This window comes from Phyllobates terribilis, unplaced genomic scaffold (assembly GCF_046119375.1).
Source record: "Phyllobates terribilis strain yellow unplaced genomic scaffold, ASM4611937v1 Scaffold_3__8_contigs__length_932513732, whole genome shotgun sequence".
Taxonomy (NCBI): domain Eukaryota; kingdom Metazoa; phylum Chordata; class Amphibia; order Anura; family Dendrobatidae; genus Phyllobates; species Phyllobates terribilis.
Genome location: NW_027362763.1, coordinates 401,876,154 through 401,898,148, shown reverse-complemented (window position 1 = coordinate 401,898,148; position 21,995 = coordinate 401,876,154).

The following is a 21,995-nucleotide window of genomic DNA, read 5'->3' as shown; positions in this document are numbered from 1 at the left end:
CTTAAGGACAAAAATGTCCAGGAAGGATGGGAAATTTTTAAAAATGAGATTCTCAAAGCACAATCGTTAACAATCCCGAAAAGTAGGAAGAATGGGAAGCATTTAAGGAAACCAGGATGGATGAACACAGAACTTAAACACATGCTAAAAAGAAAGAAAGAAATGTTTATTAAATGGAAAGAGGGAGGCATATCTAAAGAAGATTATAATGCAGTCTGCAGATCCTGCAGGGCACGTATCAGGTTAGCTAAAGCTGACAATGAATTAAGGCTTGCAAGAGATGTCAAAAGCAATAAAAAAGGATTTTGGGGGTATGTCAAAAGTAAAAGAAAAGTCAAAGATGCTATAGGATTTTTACAGGATGAAAATGGAGAAATGGTAAGAGAGGATGTTGAGAAGGCCGAACTTTTTAATTCCTATTTTGCATCTGTTTTCTCTCAGAAAGAAAATGTAACATCAACTGATCTTCACTGTCCTTTTAAAGGAATAGAGGAATCCAAGTTATCAGTAAACAGAAAGATTGTGAGGGAATATTTAGCTAACATAAATGAGTTCAAGTCTCCAGGTCCAGATGAATTACACCCCAGAGTACTGAAGGAGATCGTAGAAGAAATTTTAGAACCACTCTCCATAATCTTTGAAAATTCTTGGAGAACAGGAGAAGTCCCAGAAGACTGGAGAAGAGCAAATGTTGTTCCTATCTTCAAAAAGGGGAAGAAGGTGGACCCAGGGAACTATAGGCCGGTGAGTCTGACTTCTATACCAGGAAAGATCTTTGAACAAATTATTAAACAACATGTATGTAAGTACATGGATAAGAATGAAGTGATTAACCAGAGTCAGCATGGGTTTGTAACTAACAAGTCATGTCAGACTAACTTAATTTCCTTCTATGACAGAATCACTGACTGGGTGGATCAGGGAAATGCTGTAGATATAGTATATCTTGACTTCAGCAAAGCATTTGACAAAGTATCTCACATCATCCTTATTGAAAAAATGACCAAGTATGCAATGGACCAGGCAACTGTTAGGTGGATTCATAACTGGCTTAGTGATCGGACTCAAAGGGTGGTTGTAAATGGCTTCACATCCAGCTGGATGAATGTCTCAAGTGGGGTACCACAGGGCTCCGTCCTGGGACCTGTATTGTTCAACATCATTATCAATGATTTAGATGAAGGAATTGAGGGTAAACTGATTAAATTTGCTGATGACACAAAGCTAGGAGGGATAGCTAATACTAGAGAAGAGAGAGAGAGTATTCAAAAAGATCTAAATAAACTGGAGCAGTGGGCAGCAACCAACAGAATGGTTTTTAACAGGGAAAAATGCAAAGTACTACATCTGGGCAATAAAAATGAAAAAATCATATACAGAATGGGAGGAATAGAGCTAAGCAACAGTACATGTGAAAAAGACTTAGGTATACTAATAGATCATAGACTGAACATGAGTCAACAGTGTGATGCAGCAGCAAAAAAGGCAAATACAATTCTGGGATGTATTAACAGAAGCATACAGTCTAGATCACGTGAAGTCATTATCGGTCTTTACTCCTCTTTGGTCAGACCTCATCTGGAATACTGTGTACAGTTTTGGGCACCACATTTTAAAAAAGACATAGACAAACTGGAGCAAGTTCAGAGAAGAGCGACCAGAATGGTGACTGGTCTGCAAACCATGTCCTATGAGGAACGGTTGCAGGATTTGGGAATGTTTAGCTGGCAAAAAAGAAGACTGAGAGGAGACTTAATAGCTGTCTACAAATATGTCAAGGGCTGTCACATTGTAGAAGGATCATCTTTATTCTCATTTGCACAAGGAAAGACTAGAAGCAATGGGATGAAACTAAATGGGAGGAGACACAGATTAGATATTAGAAAAAACTTTTTGACAGTTAGGGTGATTAATGAGTGGAACAGGCTGCCACGAGAGGTGGTGAGTTCCCCTTCAATGGACGTCTTAAAACAGAGGCTGGACAGACATCTGTCTGAGATGATCTAGTGAATCCTGCTTTGAGCAGGGGGTTGGACCAGATGACCCAGGAGGTCCCTTCCAACTCTACCATTCTATGATTCTATGATTCTATGATTTATTGTGTTTTGAACGACATATGAATGATATCGCGGGCAGACTGGAGACTGACCTTGAGCAACTATTTGACCATAACGCTTGTTTCACATACCTGGAGCTCAAATGCAAAGATATGGAAAACCAGTTCAAGAGATGGCTCCAAACTTATCCTCCATTTTGCTTCCATAGGTGGATCCATTTATTTTGTACATAGCCACAATCCATCATAAAGCTCTGGGTAGACCGTGATCTGGTGAAACACCGAAGGATGTCATTTTCAAACTACATCATGAGAACTCCAGAGACCTGATCCACACTACAACAATTGATTGCCTTGTCCTTCCTAGACTACCAGGTACTTTTCACCTTTAGGCTATGTGCCCACGATGCACAAATGAAGCAGAACATTTCCGCTTCATTTCTGCATCTCCTTGCCCGGAAAAACCCGTGCGGAATTTGACACACGTTTTTCGCGCGTTTTGCACATGCGGAATTGCCTTGCGTTTTCTAATGCATTGTAGATGGCAATTCCGCATACGTAAACGCACAAATAACGGACATGCTGCGGAATTTTCCACACATCAAAGACGCTGCGGAAAATTCCACAGCATGGGCATTGAACTTGCGGATTTACATTGAGGACCATGGGAGAAGGATTACCAAGCGTTTCCCAAGCGTTTACGCTGCAAAAATTCCGCAGCAAAAACGCTTGAAAAATGCATCGTGGGCACGCAGTCTTATGCTGATATCTGCTCCACATCTCTAGTGTTAACCCACAACAAGGTAAACTACTGTATGTTGGAAAATTGCTTGAAGAGTGAAAAAAAGGCTATTGAAAGAGCTGGAATGCCTGTATAGAGCAAACAACCCTTTCCTTCAAAGTTACCCTAAGGTTGCAAAGAGAGTGGCAGGAGATAAGACAGTCTGGGAACCCTGTGCCACAAGAAATTGCCACAAGAAATTGCCACGAGAGGTCTACTTTTAAATCAGTTCTCAATCAAAGTACTTTTATTCACATTTCTCCAAATATTTCTTGGCATTTAATCTTAAAAAAGGGAATATCAGAATTCCTGCGTAATGCCCCCCCTCTTTAATTCAATAGACTCATACATGGATCCAGATAGTAGATTTGGAAATGCATGGGGCACCCTCCAATCAAGACAAATTTGCCTTATAAATGGCTATGTTCTCTCTACAGCACAATTGTCTATCCTAAAAGCCATCTGTAATCACCTACTTGCTATCTCATATGAAACACTTACAGTATATGGGAAGGGGAGGTAATTTTAACCTAACCTTAAATCCACTACTTGACAGCTCTACTACCATGAGATCTATCTAAAATTGAAAACCTCTCTTTCTAGACTATTTATAATCCACTGATTATCTGACACATGAAGGGAATCTGTTGACTCAATCAAGGGCTACTCTTATTTCTCACCAGTACATCATACATACTACAGAATAGATGTTATTTTCATCCATGTGGACGCATTATCTTCTTTGCTTTATTCTAGACATAACTTCAGCATGGTCAGGTCATGATTCCATGCTGACTGTTTTCATGTTTGACATGCCCACCTCACACCTGGATAGGTGGAGATTAAGAGAAACAATTTTGATTGATCCTTAGATAAAAGTGCAGATTGAATATGACTTACATAATTATTTTTACACTAATGTCACTTAGTATGTCTTGTTGCGTTCCATGCGGATGGCTCACAAAACATATATCACAGGTACCCTCATGCACCTAGCCTCAAAAAGAAAAAAGCAGGGGTTGGCTCTACAAGTTGATCTTGAGCAACAATTATCCAGACTAGAACAGGCTAACCAATCCATCCTACCTTATATCTTGCCAAGAGTATAAGTAATATCAAAACTCAATTAAAAGCATTTTTAATAACCAGAGAGTCATTAAGTAGACTTCTTTTTACTGTTGCCCTAACAAGATGGATAATATGTTGACACGAAAACTTAACAATAGGTAAAATAATTTCTATGTCATCTATTCGCGATGAGCATAGATCTCCAGATTCGCACCTTGACAAAATGTACAGTATAAAGCATAGAATCATAGAAAGGTTGAGTTGGAAGGGTCCTCCGGGGTTATCTGGTCCAACCCCCTGCTCAATGCTGGATTCACTAAACCTTCACAGACAGATGTCTGTCCAGCCTCAGTTTGAAGTCTTCAATTGAAGGAGAACATACCACCTCTCCTGGCAGCCTGTTCCACTCGTTAATCACCCTCAAGCTATGTGCACATGATGCAGAAATGAAGCAGAAATTTTCGGAGCATTTCTGTATGTCCTTGGCAGAAAAAACGCTAGAGAATTTTACACGCGTTTTTGAAGCGGTTCTTAAGCGTTTTTACTAGCAGATTTGCAATGCGTTTTTCCAATGCATTGTATAGGCAAATCCGCATGCGGAAACGCACAAGAAATGGTCATGCTGCGTTTTTTTCCGCACCTAAAATCCATGCAGAAAAAATCTTGACTGTGTGCACAGAACTTGCAAAATGTCATAGGAAGTCATGGGATAAGATGTGCAATGCCTTCTGCTGCATTCCTGCACGGAAAAAAACGCACAAAAAATGCATCAAATCCGCATCGTGTCCACATAGCCTCACTGTAAAAAAGTTTTTTTTAATATCTGATCTGTATCTTCTCCCACTCAGTTTTATCCCATTGCTTCGAATCTTTGGGTTTAATTGTGTGGGGTTTTTTTCGGGCATGGTTTTTTTTTCTCCTTTCTCCTTGGTATGGGTTCAGTTGCAGATCTCACAGAGCAGCTGCGCGGTCTGTTTCTGGAGGTGAATGACCTCCACTGTGAGGTTCAGCAACAGCATCAGCGTCTACTGGTCGCTAATGTGGAGGCCTCTGCAGGTAGCCCTGTCCATCCAGAATCCAAGGTTGCCCTCCCAGACAGGTTTTCAGCAGGTAGGGTCAAGATTTTTGTGTTCAAGGAGGCCTGAAAACTGTACTTTAAACTTCGTCTTTACGCCTCCGGAAGTGAGGAGAAACGAGTGGGAATTGTTATCTCACTATTGCAGGGAGATATTCAATCCTGGGCTTTTTCTTTACTGCAGGATTCGGTTTATCTCCACTCTGTGGAGGTTTTTTAGGGGGCCCTGGCCCTCATCTATGATGACCCTGAACGAGTATCCTTGGCTGAATCTAGGCTACATTGCCTTCAGCAGGGGAATCAGTCAGTGGAGACATACAGTTCTGAATTCCGTAGATGGGCAACAGATTCTAAATGGAATGACTCAGCCCTTAAAAGCCAATTTTGTGAGGGCCTTACTGAAAGGTTGAAAGATGCATTGGCAGTATATGAAACTGTCAGGAATATTATAAAATATTAATATCAGGGAAATGTTCATCCGTATCTGCCTGACATAGATGTTCACCCCCCTCCCTTATTCCCCTTCTGCTCAGCACAAAAACCCCAATTAACCCACGCCTGGGAAATAGTTTATGCAAACGATGCCAGGCAAGTAGTGTTATAACTTCGATAGGAAGCAAGCATCTTGTCTCTGAAAGACGCAGGAGGTAATTAAAACGCAGGCTTGCACTAATTTGCATGTAACTGTTGAAGCTGCTTCCCAAGTCTCAAAGGAAAATTTCTAGACGCACTGTCTCCGATATGAAATATGAAATCTTGTGAGTTCCATAGGTCCGACAGTAACGGGACCCATATGTGTAGTGACCAAATCAGCCCAGGAATGTATAGGTAGTTTTCCAGGGCTGTAACCAAAATCAGGGAGCTGTAGCGCAAAAACACCAGAATGGCAGACTACAGCTATGTGATGTGTGATATCAAAATAAAGATAAAATCATAAGTGAAAAATGGCATAGTTTTCAAGCTTCTGCAATCAACGAGCGATGAGTTTTCGCAGAAGTTAGTGTTTTTAATAAAAATGTACAGGCTGGAGACCGGCCCACATGATGTCACCACAAGGGGCGTGTGGCCATATCTCCCCTTAGGTATAAGAGAATCTATGGAGAAGACAGGAGCACTCATTGCCAGGGGGGAATAAGAATTATAAGCAATGGGTCCTGTTCAATAGCAGCATATTCCATCCGGGGTGCCCCTCCTCCACCTATATTGAATCGTCTCCGTGATCGTATAGTGTAAGTAAAGTTATCTTCTTTCCTCCTGTTTATTTTATGTAACTGCTATGTATTTTAGTGTCTCCCTTGTAACATCCTTGTATATATTTTTCCTAAACACTGCCTCCCTTTTGGATTAAATATAAAATTTAATAGTTCTGTTTCTTTTGTTCTGTAATCGTTCCCTTCCCCGAAGCCATATACGCTACCAAAACACAGGTGTCCGGCCAGGCCTGTATTATATTTCAAACTCGGCTGATGGTGGCAGAGTATTAATAATTGGGCTATCGGGAAGCTGACAGTGACCGTACGGATTCCAGGCTGTGGAACCCAGAGTGTTACGCCATACTCTCACTGGTCGCTTACCGATACCTACGTAGAGAGTAGTCTGGATCGCTTGCTCGCGACTCCGGACGAAATACGCACAGCGTGACGGCACGATGAGATATTGTATGATCTCCCCAGTGTCGTCCTGACTGACTGTGGGTGGAATCCCTGACAAATTGCTGGCAGCGGTGGGATATTGTATGATCCTGCCGTTGTCGTCCTGACAAATTGGTGGCAGCGGTGGGATATTACAGAACATCAGTGGCTGGAATGAGCAATCATTCCTGTCACTGAAAACTTGCACGGTTCTTGCGAGAATTCTGTGCAGAGTTTTACGAAATCAGACTCAGTGTTTTAATATTTTTTATCTGGGACATTACTATACGTGTAGCAGTTGCATCCCCTCAACTTCTCTTGTTTTTCTATCCTATCTTTTATTTGGCAATAATGGCTACACGTAGAGAGCCCTGGTATCACCTGCAGACGAAGACCACTATCACTGCCCTCTGTGAGCTGAGGCAGATTGACCCCACGGGCATAAACAAGGCCCAAATGATTGCTGAACTGTTGCAAGGTGATGCAGAGCCTGTCCGACAGCAGAGCCCTGATGATGGGGCGCCCAGCCAAGGCCCGGATGGCGCTGCGGAAGGGGTCCCACCTGTGATTGCCAGCCATACCCGCAACCAGGGTAGTGTGGACCCCCACCTGCAGATGGCCTTGGAGCAGCTCACCACAGATGATCGTGATGGACGACTGCAGCTGATCCTGAAATTCCAGGAGCGAGCAGAGCAACGGGCCCAAGCTGACCGAGAGGCTGCTGAGCGCCAGGCCCAAGCAGACCGAGAGGCTGCTGAGCGCCATGCCCAAGCAGACCGGGAGGAGCGCCAGGCTCAAGCTGACCGACAACACCAGCTGGAGCTAGCCCGGATTCAGAAGGAGTCATCCTCTACGCAGACCTGTGAGTCCAACAGTGCCAACTGCTTTAAACCCCGTCCTGAGCACTTCCTTGTGATGTAAAAGGATGGGGACTTGGACACATTTCTGAGAGGCTTTGAAAAGGCCTGCAGACAGTATCTTGTGCCCACAGACCAGTGGGCAAGGTACTTAACTCCAGGGCTCCGAGGAAAAGCCTTGGAGGTGTTTGCTTCCCTCCCTCGAGAACAAGATGGAGACTATGAGGCCGTCAAGCAGGCCCTGATAAAAAAAAGTACCAGCTGACTCCGGAGGTTTACCGGAAAAAGTTCAGAGCCCTCCAACGTGGACGACATGACACCTACAGTGATGTGGTAGACGGGCTCAGAACCAACTTTGAACAGTGGATACGAGGACTGTCAGACACCACCTTCGAGGACCTGAAAGATCTCATGGTGAAGGACCAGTTTCTTCATCTTTGCCCTGTGGAAGTGAGACGGTTTGTGCTTGACCGGGAGCCACAGAAAGCAACCAAAGCACCCCAAATCGCAGATGCCTATGAGGCCAACCGCACACCAGAGGTGCGGAAGTCAGCCACCGCCAGCTGTAAAGGGGGTAAGTCGACAACCACCCCCAGTGTTCCAGCCAGCCGGCTCTCAGTGGGTCCTGCCCCTTCTTCCAGCACCTGGACTGCATTTGACTCCCGTAAGTGCTATACCTGTGACCAAACAGGTCACATCAGCCTTGTCTGCCCGGAGAGGCAGAAGATGAACCCCACACCTGAGGCCCCAGGGCCTACCGCAGCCATTCTTTTTGTGGGTTGGGTGGTTGGCCGGGCCCGAGAGAACTTACAACCAGTTACCGTGGGAACCACAGTTACTGTCGGCCTTAAGGACACTGGCGCAGAACGTACCCTGATCCGTCCTGAGTTTGTATTACCAGAGGAACTCATTCCTGGGAAGACCCTGACTGTCACCGGGTTTGGGGGTGTTCGCCGTCCCATACCGATGGCCCGAGTTTTCCTGGACTGGGGTGCGGGGAGGGGGTTGAGGGAAGTGGGGGTGTCGGAGAATCTCCCCACTAATGTGCTATTGGGAACTGATCTGGGACAGTTGGTTGCCCGATACATTCCTGACAACCCTCCCAGATCTGATATGTCATGTAATGCAACTGTCAGTAATGTCAATGTGTTGTGTAATAAAAGTGTGTGTTGTGATAAAGGGGAAGTCAGCCACCTCACCCCGCGGTGTGATGCTGCTGAGGATCCCCTAATGAGAGCCAGTATAAGTGCTAGGGGCAAGGGGAGCAGGCACGGACACCAGGAAGCAGGTCGTCCCGTGCAGGTGACCAGTGTCACGCCAAAAAGTGGCATGGTCAGTGGTAGCTGCCCCATGACTAGCACGGCTCCAGAGGTGATGTGGAAGGATGGGGAGAAACACGGGGATCATAGGAACAGTGGTCCCATGCCGACGACCAGTGTCACGACGGACTGTGACATGGCCGGTCATAGCTCCCCCCAAGAGAGCACAGCTCCCAAGGTAAAAGAGATGGCAGGTAAAAAGGTAGGCCGCATAACCAGGCGAGGTAACAGGAAAGTGTGTCCCCATGTGTGTCAGGAGTATGGGAGGAAGGTACCCATAGCCTGTCAGAGGTGTGGGGAAAATGTTTCCCAAACCGGTCAGGGTGATCAGAAAGCTGGACCCTCAGATTGGTGGGCAAGTGGATCTGCGGCTTGTCGGATCAGCAGGAAGGGTGGACCAGGAGGTGGGCTCAAGGGGCAATCTGTAAATCAACCCTTATGCCACCTCAAAGAGGGGAAGATGTCAGGAATATTATAAAATATTAATATCAGGGAAATGTTCGTCTGTATCTGCCTGACATAGATGTTCACCCCCCTCCCTTATTCCCCTTCTGCTCAGCACAAAAGCCCCAATTAACCCACGCCTGGGAAATAGTTTATGCAAACGATGCCAGGCAAGTAGTGTTATAACTTTGTTAGGAAGCAAGCATCCTGTCTCTGAAAGACGCAGGAGGTAATTAAAACGCAGGCTTGCACTAATTTGCATGTAACTGTTGAAGCTGCTTCCCAAGCCTCAAAGGAAAATTTCTAGACGCACTGTCTCCGATATGAAATATGAAATCTTGTGAGTTCCATAGGTCCGACAGTAACGGGACCCATAGGTGTAGTGACCAAATCATCCCAGGAATGTATAGGTAGTTTTCCAGGGCTGTAACCAAAATCAGGGAGCTGTAGCGCAAAAACACCAGAATGGAAGACTGCAGCTATGTGATGTGTGATATCTAAATAAAGATAAAATCATAAGGGAAAAAATGGCGTAGTTTGCAAGCTTCTGCGATCAACGAGCAATGAGTTATCGCAGAAGTTAGTGTTTTTAATAAAAATGTACAGGCTGGAGACCGGCCCACATGATGTCACCACAAGGGGCGTGTGGCCAGATCTCCCCTTAGGTATAAGAGAATCTATGGAGAAGACAGGAGCACTCATTGCCAGGGGGGGAATAAGAATTATAAGCAATGAGTCCTGTTCAATAACAGCATATTCCATCCGGGGAGCCCCTCCTCCATCTATATTGAATCGTCTCCGCGATCGTATAGTGTAAGTAAAGTTATCTTCTTTCCTCCTGTTTATTTTATGTAACTGCTATGTATTTTAGTGTCTCCCTTGTAACATCCTTGTATATATTTTTCCTTAACACTGCCTCCCTTTTGGATTAAATATAACAATTAATAGTTCTGTTTCTTTTGTTCTGTAATCGTTCCCTTCCCCGAAGCCATATACGCTACCAAACCACAGGTGTCCGGCCAGGCCTGTATTATATTTCAAACTCGGCTGATGGTGGCAGAGTATTAATAATTGGGCTATCGGGAAGCTGACAGTGACCGTACGGAGGGCGTTAAACACGGATTCCAGGCTGTGGAACCCAGAGTGTTATGCCATACTCTCACTGGTCGCTTACCGATACCTACGTAGAGAGTAGAGATGAGCGTTGTTCTACTTGAACTGTTCGCCAATCTCAAATTCGAGCTGTTTTGGGCGGTGTTCGAGCCGTTCGGCGAACACGAACAATTTGAGAAAAATTCGGCTGTTCGAGGTTATGTTCGATAACTGTTCGTGCACCAAAATCATAACTGGATTTTTTCTCAGTAATGATGAAAATTAATGTTAATACGCAGTTTGAGTGTACAGCGGGGTGGGGGGAGGGGCAGGGGATGGATCTCTGCAGGAACAATGAAGATCTCCATTTTTTTTTCTCTTTCCCGCATTTGCAGTGGGGAGGTGCAATCTGTCAGCCTATCAGCAGCGCACACACGGAGCGAAGTGCTTTTTTTCACACAAGCAAGGGCATGTGTCATTGGCAGTGTATGTCACATGTCCTTGCCCTATAAGACCAAGCCATTTTCCCCGTCGCCACCATTTTCTCACTGCTGCAGCTGCGTGTTAGACGGCACCGCTGTTGCTGTGTGCGCTATACCATGTTAATTTCAAGCCAATTTTCGCACAAATCTACAGATAGCTTGGGAGTAGGGAATAGTTGTGATTGCAGTCCTTTTAAGGACTAGGTTACAGCATTTCCTACGACTTTTATCAGGCAGGTCTGTGCTCTTAAATAGATAGATTGTGGGAGTAAAGACTAATTGTAATTGGAGTCCTTTTCAGGACTAGGTTACATCAGTTCCTATCAGTTTTTGCCAGGCAGGTCTGTGCCAGTGCTGTGCAAGTTTTTTTCACAGCATTTGGCTGAATCTAGCAAAGCTAATCCTTTTTGGCCTATTGCAGAGTGTGTTAGTCAGTGGAGTAGCCTATCTGTGTTGCAAGATATACCACCTGTGTATAGAATACCAATTTTTTTACTGCAATTAGTGAAGTAAAATCTTTTGGGCATAGCATCATTCTATTACTCCATCTATACTGACCTCCATCAGGTTGCAAATTGAATATAATTTTTTTCTGCATCTAGCTCTGAAAAAATATTGGGCTTCTAGCTGTGTGTGGGACTTGTTCTATTAATCCATCTATACAGACCTCCATCAGGTTGCAAACTGAATATATTTTTTTCTGCATCTACCTCTGAAAAAATATTGGGCTTCTAGCTGTGTGTGGGACTTGTTCTATTAATCCATCTATACAGACCTCCATCAGGTTGCAAACTGAATATATTTTTTTCTGCATCTACCTCTGAAAAAATATTGGGCTTCTAGCTGTGTGTGGGACTTGTTCTATTAATCCATCTATACAGACCTCCATCAGGTTGCAAACTGAATATATTTTTTTCTGCATCTACCTCTGAAAAAGTATTGGGCTTCTAGTTGTGTGTGGGACTTGTTGTATTAGTCCATCTATACTGACCTCCATCAGGTTGCAAACTGAATATATTTTTTTCTGCATCTACCTCTGAAAAAATATTGGGCTTCTAGCTGTGTGTGGGACTTGTTGTATTAGTCCATCTATACTGACCTCCATCAGGTTGCAAACTGAATATATTTTTTTCTGCATCTACCTCTGAAAAAATATTGGGCTTCTAGCTGTGTGTGGGACTTGTTCTATTAATCCATCTATACAGACCTCCATCAGGTTGCAAACTGAATATATTTTTTTCTGCATCTACCTCTGAAAAAATATTGGGCTTCTAGCTGTGTGTGGGACTTGTTGTATTAGTCCATCTATACTGACCTCCATCAGGTTGCAAACTGAATATATTTTTTTCTGCATCTACCTCTGAAAAAATATTGGGCTTCTAGCTGTGTGTGGGACTTGTTGTATTAGTCCATCTATACTGACCTCCATCAGGTTGCAAACTGAATATGTTTTTTTCTGCATCTACCTCTGAAAAAATATTGGGCTTCTAGCTGTGTGTGGGACTTGTTCTATTAATCCATCTATACAGACCTCCATCAGGTTGCAAACTGAATATATTTTTTTCTGCATCTACCTCTGAAAAAATATTGGGCTTCTAGCTGTGTGTGGGACTTGTTGTATTAGTCCATCTATACTGACCTCCATCAGGTTGCAAACTGAATATATTTTTTTCTCCATCTACCTCTGAAAAAATATTGGGCTTCTAGCTGTGTGTGGGACTTGTTGTATTAGTCCATCTATACTGACCTCCATCAGGTTGCAAACTGAATATATTTTTTTCTGCATCTACCTCTGAAAAAATATTGGGCTTCTAGCTGTGTGTGGGACTTGTTCTATTAATCCATCTATACAGACCTCCATCAGGTTGCAAACTGAATATATTTTTTTCTGCATCTAGCTCTGAAAAAATATTGGGCTTCTAGCTGTGTGTGGGACTTGTTCTATTAATCCATCTATACAGACCTCCATCAGGTTGCAAACTGAATATATTTTTTTCTGCATCTACCTCTGAAAAAATATTGGGCTTCTAGCTGTGTGTGGGACTTGTTCTATTAATCCATCTATACAGACCTCCATCAGGTTGCAAACTGAATATATTTTTTTCTGCATCTACCTCTGAAAAAATATTGGGCTTCTAGCTGTGTGTGGGACTTGTTCTATTAATCCATCTATACAGACCTCCATCAGGTTGCAAACTGAATATATTTTTTTCTGCATCTACCTCTGAAACAATATTGGGCTTCTAGCTGTGTGTGGGACTTGTTCTATTAATCCATCTATACAGACCTCCATCAGGTTGCAAACTGAATATATTTTTTTCTGCATCTACCTCTGAAAAAATATTGGGCTTCTAGCTGTGTGTGGGACTTGTTCTATTAATCCATCTATACAGACCTCCATCAGGTTGCAAACTGAATATATTTTTTTCTGCATCTACCTCTGAAAAAATATTGGGCTTCTAGCTGTGTGTGGGACTTGTTCTATTAATCCATCTATACAGACCTCCATCAGGTTGCAAACTGAATATATTTTTTTCTGCATCTACCTCTGAAAAAATATTGGGCTTCTAGTTGTTTGTGGGACTTGTTGTATTAGTCCATCTATACTGACCTCCATCAGGTTGCAAACTGAATATATTTTTTTCTGCATCTACCTCTGAAAAAATATTGGGCTTCTAGCTGTGTGTGGGACTTGTTGTATTAGTCCATCTATACTGACCTCCATCAGGTTGCAAACTGAATATATTTTTTTCTGCATCTACCTCTGAAAAAATATTGGGCTTCTAGCTGTGTGTGGGACTTGTTCTATTAATCCATCTATACAGACCTCCATCAGGTTGCAAACTGAATATATTTTTTTCTGCATCTACCTCTGAAAAAATATTGGGCTTCTAGCTGTGTGTGGGACTTGTTGTATTAGTCCATCTATACTGACCTCCATCAGGTTGCAAACTGAATATATTTTTTTCTGCATCTACCTCTGAAAAAATATTGGGCTTCTAGCTGTGTGTGGGACTTGTTGTATTAGTCCATCTATACTGACCTCCATCAGGTTGCAAACTGAATATGTTTTTTTCTGCATCTACCTCTGAAAAAATATTGGGCTTCTAGCTGTGTGTGGGACTTGTTCTATTAATCCATCTATACAGACCTCCATCAGGTTGCAAACTGAATATATTTTTTTCTGCATCTACCTCTGAAAAAATATTGGGCTTCTAGCTGTGTGTGGGACTTGTTGTATTAGTCCATCTATACTGACCTCCATCAGGTTGCAAACTGAATATATTTTTTTCTGCATCTACCTCTGAAAAAATATTGGGCTTCTAGCTGTGTGTGGGACTTGTTGTATTAGTCCATCTATACTGACCTCCATCAGGTTGCAAACTGAATATGTTTTTTTCTGCATCTACCTCTGAAAAAATATTGGGCTTCTAGCTGTGTGTGGGACTTGTTCTATTAATCCATCTATACAGACCTCCATCAGGTTGCAAACTGAATATATTTTTTTCTGCATCTACCTCTGAAAAAATATTGGGCTTCTAGCTGTGTGTGGGACTTGTTGTATTAGTCCATCTATACTGACCTCCATCAGGTTGCAAACTGAATATATTTTTTTCTGCATCTACCTCTGAAAAAATATTGGGCTTCTAGCTGTGTGTGGGACTTGTTGTATTAGTCCATCTATACTGACCTCCATCAGGTTGCATACTGAATATATTTTTTTCTGCATCTACCTCTGAAAAAATATTGGGCTTCTAGCTGTGTGTGGGACTTGTTCTATTAATCCATCTATACAGACCTCCATCAGGTTGCAAACTGAATATATTTTTTTCTGCATCTACCTCTGAAAAAATATTGGGCTTCTAGCTGTGTGTGGGACTTGTTGTATTAGTCCATCTATACTGACCTCCATCAGGTTGCAAACTGAATATATTTTTTTCTGCATCTACCTCTGAAAAAATATTGGGCTTCTAGCTGTGTGTGGGACTTGTTCTATTAATCCATCTATACAGACCTCCATCAGGTTGCAAACTGAATATATTTTTTTCTGCATCTACCTCTGAAAAAATATTGGGCTTCTAGCTGTGTGTGGGACTTGTTGTATTAGTCCATCTATACTGACCTCCATCAGGTTGCAAACTGAATATATTTTTTTCTGCATCTAGCTCTGAAAAAATATTGGGCTTCTAGCTGTGTGTGGGACTTGTTGTATTAGTCCATCTATACTGACCTCCATCAGGTTGCAAACTGAATATATTTTTTTCTGCATCTACCTCTGAAAAAATATTGGGCTTCTAGCTGTGTGTGGGACTTGTTCTATTAATCCATCTATACAGACCTCCATCAGGTTGCAAATTGAATATAATTTTTTTCTGCATCTAACCCAGCCAATAGTTTTGGCCTAATACCACAGTTTGGCCACTCAGCTCTGCTCGGTTCCCATCCATTGTTTTTTTGTGCAAACAACTCCAGAGTTGTGAATTAGTTAACCACCAAAATGAGTGGAAAAAGGCCTGCTGCTGGTGGAAAGGGGAATAGGCGTGTTGGGAAGGGGAAAAAAGGTTGTGTCCGTGGGGTAGGTGTTAAAGCAACAGTAACATCTGCAGAGGAAAGACCATCTTCCAGCCAAACTAAAATGTCTACTTCTTTTAGCGGACAATGTGATAAGATCCCTTTCTTGCGGCCACGCCAATCGCTACAAATTCCAGATGAGGCACAAAAACAGCAGGTGCTTCAATGGATATCAAGTGCTCCTTTAAGTGGGCTCTCCTCCACATCAACTTCAACATCACAAATACTCCAGTCCTCAAAGGTGTCACCCCAATCGCACTTGTTTCCTCACAGCTCCCAAATCTCCAGCTGCCCGTCTGAGTATGAGGTAGAACAGATGGTTGAGTCTGCAGAGCTGTTTACTCATACTATAGCCTGGGAATCAGAGGTCGACTCCAGCGCTTCTGTGAATCCAGACGAGGAAATGATCTGCACTGATGCCCAGAATCTTTATGAGTCGGATCCAGGACCAGACGCAGAAGGTTCTGACCATAATGTAGACCCTCATTCCCAAACTGTAACTCCTGTTGGTGGAGACAATGAGGAAGACGATGATAAGACTCAAATAACTGATTGGAGCGACAACTTTAGTTTTTTGTCAGGGCAGGAACAGGTTGGCTCTGAGGACGACGGGTGTGATAACGCACAGGGTGATGATGATGAGGTTGGAGATCCCACTTACTGTCAACCCACAGTCAGCCAAGAGATGAGGTCAGCAGAGGAGGTGGAGGAAGATGCTAGTGACGACGAGGTCAGGTTGCGCCTTCCTGGACAGAGACGTAGTACTGGAAGCACGTTAACAACTGCATCCTCAAACACAACTCTGCCTCTCACCACAAGTCGTGGTGGCTCTTCAGGTCGCATGGGTGCTAAGCCTTGCATAGCCTGGGCATTTTTTCAGATCGATAAAGATGACCCAACTCGTGTTATCTGTAACATTTGTCAGCAAAAGCTAAGTAGAGGCCAAAAAATACATAGTTTGAGTACTTCATGCATGAACCGGCACATGGACATGAAGCATAAGTTGCAGTGGGAAGCTCAGTGTGCTACAATGCGGCCTAGCCGGCCGGGCCAACCACCGTCTGCCATATCTTGTGCATCCGCGGCCTCTTCATCCTCTGTGACTGGGGGGACAGCAGTCACACCTGTTTTGGGGCGCAGACCTGCCACCTCTTTACCCGCAACAGCCAGCGTGATTGGCAGGTCATCATTTTCTTTGGAGGTGGTAACACCAGCTGGTGTTGAGCGCTGTCCGACATCGATAGCACCACCTTTGGATCAAGGCAACCTAACATGTCCGCCTGCATCTTCCTCACAGACCGGCAGTTTGCCGGGGACACCCTTATCAACCCCGTCTAAGCACAATAGCCAGCCCTCGGTCCCTCAGATGTGGACAAGTAAAAGACCATTTCCTCCTAGCCATGAGAAAGCTAAGAGGTTGAATTTCACCATCTGCAAGCTCTTGGCTACAGAAATGCTGCCTTTCCGCCTGGTGGACACAGAGGATTTTCGAGACCTTATGTCCGTCGCAGTGCCCCAGTACCAGATGCCCAGTCGGCACTACTTCTCAAAGAAAGGTGTGCCTGCGCTCCACCAGCATGTCGCACACAACATCACCGCTTCTTTGAGAAACTCTGTGTGTGACAGGGTGCATTTCACCACAGACACTTGGACGAGTAGGCATGGACAGGGGCGTTACATGTCGCTGACTGGGCACTGGGTAACTATGGTGACAGCAGGACAAGGGGCTGCTGTCCAAGTCTTGCCGTCCCCACGAGTTGTGCGTCAATCCTCTTTATGTCAAAGTTCCTCCACTGCTTCTGCCTCCTCAACCTCCTCTCGGTCTTCCACCTGCACCCAAAGCCTGTCTGGTCATGCCACAAGCTTTCTAACTGCGCAGAAGGGATCCTGCACACCTCCTTACTATGCTGGCAGTAGGGCTCAACGTCATCAGGCGGTTTTTACATTGAAATGTCTGGGAAATGTGAGTCACACAGCTGAGGAGTTGTGGTCAGCTCTGGAGAACCAATTTCATGAATGGTTGTCTCCACTGGACCTGAAACCAGGGAAGGCCGTGTGCGACAATGCTGCAAACCTGGGTGCGGCCCTTCGCCGGGGCAATGTCACACACGTGCCTTGTATGGCTCACGTGTTGAACCTGGTTGTCCAGCAATTTTTAGCCCACTATCCCAGACTAGATGGCCTTCTGCAGAGGGCACGGTCGCTGTGTGCTCACTTCCGCCGTTCGCATCCCGCAGCTCAGCGACTTACATCTCTACAGAAGTCGTTGGGCCTGCCACTTCACCGGCTAAAATGCGATGTGCCTACCCGGTGGAATTCAACTCTGCACATGTTGCAGCGACTGTGGCAGCACCGACAAGCCCTGGTGCAATACGTTCTGACGTATAGCCTGGGCCAACGAGATTCAGAGGTGGGGCAAATCACGCTGGAGGAGTGGTCTCAGATCAGGGACCTATGCACCCTTCTGCACAGTTTTGAAATGGCGACGAAGATGTTTAGTGTTGACGATGCCATTATCAGCATGACTATTCCGGTGATTTACATGCTGGAGCACATGTTAAACAGAATTCGGAGTCAGGTGGTGGCACAAGAGGAGGTGGAGGAAGTAGAGGAGGAGGAGTTGTATGCGGAAGGGCTAACATCTGCAAGGTCCAGACAGTCGGCAGCACCAAGGCGGCAGGCATGTGAGGGTGGGGGAGATGGTTTTACCAGGGCGCATGGTAGCAGCCAAACTAGTGAGGAAGGTGCAGGAGCCCAGGAAGAAGTGGAGGACGAACTGATGGAAGACTCATCAGATGAGGGAGACCTTGATCACATTTCTGCTGTGCGAGGTTGGGGGGAGAGGACAGAGGAAGGAAGCATGATTGTTACCTTGCCACCAACACAACAGGGACTTGGTGCTCCTGGATGCGCAACACACATGAGTGCCTTCTTGCTGCACTACCTGCAACATGACCCTCGAATTGTGAGAATTAGAAATAATCCTGACTACTGGGTTGCCACACTGTTAGATCCCCGGTACAAAAGTAAATTTGCAGAAATTATTCCTGCCATAGAAAGGGATGCACGCATGCAGGTGTAGCACCCTGAGGATTCGGCTGCTACAGGGGTATTGCACCTCAACCCAGAGGTGTGATATTCCACTCCCGGGTAAGGAAGGAGTGTGGAACTGAGCTCGGTAGGCTGCATGCACTACACACATCCCATTTCCGAGGAGCAGACCGACGGTACTCCCACTTAGAAATGTGCAGGTACGACCGAGTCTGTTCCTGGCTGGAGTGGGAGGGGGGTGGTACATCCCAAGTAGTGTAGGGGCAGATAGGGGGAGCAGCCTGGGTAAAGATAGGAGCTCATTGGGTGCTGGTCACCTGAGCTCACACATAGAGGGTGTATATAAGGTGGGCACCAACTAAGAACAGGGTCAGTTGCAGAGAGAAAGTCAGCGAGCGGAGGAGAAGAGAGACCCAGAGTGAGAGAGGAGAGAGAGAGACCCAGAGGGGGAAACAGAAGAAAGGACTCTAAGACCCCAAATTAAATCCCCGGGTGAAGAGTCGGCACAGGGTACCGGAACCCAAGCTGGTGGGGGCAAAAACACACCCCAGCCAGAGACCGGAGGCCGTGGGCAGCGTCTGCCACGGCCACCCACCACATCCACCACGAAGGCATACCACGTGGAGGGTCAGGGAACCCAAGGCCAAGGGTCTCCCAACAGAAGGCCCGAGGGAGCTGGACCTGGGTGGATCAATAGTGGGGACGGCCAGAGAAAGAACAAGAAGGAGAGCTCAGGGTCACGCTCCGGACTTATTTGGGGGTTGGCTGGATCCAGAACCTGGTGGACGCAGCACGGCTCGGGAGGTCACTCGAAGCTGGAGTGACCGGAACATCAGCAGTGAGTAAACATCCTAAACTGCATAACCCGACTCTGTCTCTGATTGCCGTCTACACTGCATCACCACAACCCCCATCCTCTGCACCTGATCCCCCTGAGGCTATACCCCTCCCGTTGGGGGTTATCCTATCAAGCTGCACCAACACCACCAGCCTCAGCGGACCCTGCTGCAGCGGCGGCCACAGTGACCGCAACACAACGGGTGGCGTAGTCGACATTAAGAACTTAATAACATCTGTAGGACTGCCACATACAACTGAGTTTGACACCCTGGGCACGGACCGGGTCACAGCCGCCACGAGATTACAACCCTCCACGGATCCGGCTCCGGGTAAGCTCCCGCGTGCGCACCGCAGCGCGACACAGGCCCAGGGGCGCGTCAACTTTGGCGTAGTCGGCAGGATTACGTGCCCGCAACACCCGGGTACTGCGTGCCTGAAGAAAAGTGCAAGTTTACCTCAGAAAGAAGTCTCCTGCCGGTTCCGGAGGGTCCCCGCCATCGGACCCCATCACCAGTCGATTCCAGCCGGTTGTCCGCCATTAACAGCGTTTTCCCGCCATCTGCAGAGTTTCCCGCCACTGGGAAGCGATTCCCGCCATTTCCAAAGGTTTCCCGCCTTGGAAGAGCGGACGCCATTATGGGCGTGCCAGAGGGTGGTAGGAGGCCGCCTCCCATCGTGGGCCAGGACCGAAAATGGCGCCAAAAGTGGAAACCGCCCCCACCAACAGAGACTGTGATGCTGGAGGTGTCGGTCAGCGTGAAAGAACCGCCCCTGGAGCTGACAATCACCAAGTGGCCCCGGGACCGCCCTCGAAGTGGGAGGAGACGAAAGAAAAAGAACGAAGATGGGTGCCGCCTGGAGCAGTCTGGAGCGGGCGCACCCGGAGGCAAGAAGCCTGGAGAAGAGTAGCGGAGGAGCTCTCCCGGAGATGGCGAGAGAGCAGAGCAGCACCGGCCCGCTGGCCAGGAGCCTGCTGGAAGAGGAGCAGAGCAGCACCGACCCGTTGGTCAGGAGCCTGCTGGAAACCACGACCCCACTAGGCCTAGTGGAGGTCCTTGCACAGCTCCCCCGAGACCGGGAGTGTGCACAGACTGCCCTGGAGGGCCTCGCACGGAGGATGGCCCGGGTACAGCGAGAGACATTGGCGGAGTGGAGCCGAGAGATGGCCCAGCAAACCAAGACCCGGAGCACGCCAGCCAAGATGAGGAGACAGACCGCCTCTGAGGATGGCGCGGGAGGACCCAAGGCCGGAGACGGCGCCGAGAAGGGAGCCGAACGCATGGAGGCAGGTAAAGGGGACGTCTATACCCCAAACCGGGACACCGCTTACCTGCCCCAGCTCCCCGTCGCAGAGCCCGAAAGTCCCCCTGCTGTGCCCGAAAACGCCATGTCACCGACGCAGACTAGGCCCCAACCGGAAGCCGCCGCCGCGACCCCTGTGACGCCATGCGCACCGACCCCGAGCGTGGCAAAACAGGAAGTAACACCAGCCTGGTCGCAGGGCCTAGAATTCCCGGGCGTCGCATCACCAACAGCGCCCCCTACCTCCGCGGAGCCTCCGGCCTGGCCGCAAGGCCAGGTAGCCCAGGGCGCCGCCGTCCTAACGGTGCCCTTCACCTTCCAGGTGCCCCAGGCCTGGCCGCAAGGCCTGGGCAACCCGGGCGCCACCACCACCGCGCCCGCACCCGTAAAACCAAGGGTGCCGCGTCTGGGAGAGGACTTGTTTGCCCAGCACACGTGGCCGGACGGGCAGCCTTTCATCTGGCCCCAGAAATATTATGAACTGGAGCACCAGAGGAGAGTTGGGGCCATGTGTGCACCCCTGATTCCGGCTCCGAAGCCCGTGATAAGGATCTCGCCCCCGCTTGAAGAGACCCAATTTGAGTGGGACCCCACCGGAGAAGACCTAATGGGGTTCACTCAAGAAACCAGGGCAGCTGCAGCGGAGCGTGCTGAGTGCTGCCGACAGCAGCTCGAGGAGTTTGCGAGGGAGCGGAGAGAGAGGCGGGTCCGGGAACAACAGGCCCAAATAAGGAGCGCCGAGCAGAAGAGCCGAACCAGGAGGGACCCCCGTGCAGCGCACAGTCCCCGCACCACCGGGACTGTAATTAAGTTCAACATGCAGCATGGGTGGGGCTTCATCAGAGACCACAACACCCCCGGCGACGTCTTTGTCACGCGCAGAGATGTGGAGTCCCATCTGCCGGAGGGGCACAGAGGTCGTGACCTTTATATCAGGGACGAGGTCACCTTTACCCGGCACAAGTGTGCCAAAGGACCTTACGCCCTCCATGTGCATCGCCTGACAGAGGAGGAACTGCGATGTGAGGAGGAAGAGCAAGAGGATCCGGACGGGTCTGAAGCTAAGATCCCCAAAGAAAGAGCAGGAGGAAGACGTCGTTAAGTACAGCGGAGCAGGTGCTGTAAATAGTTACCCGACCGGGGTATAAAGAAACTGTTATTGCTAATATAGTCCCCGTTGGGACCAGCTGAGTGAACTGTTCACCCGTTTTCCCTTAATTCCACTGACCGAGGACTGAGAGCGGTCATTCCTCCCCAATACCTGGCCGAGGACTGAGAGCGGCCATATCCTTGTATATAGTTGCGCGTCCTAAAGCGCCCCCTACTGGTTTTATTGTAAAACCACCTTAAGGAAAAGAACTGTCGCACTTTGCCCGGTCAACAGTTGCCCAGTGACCGGAGGAGGAACAAGAGACGACGAGAATG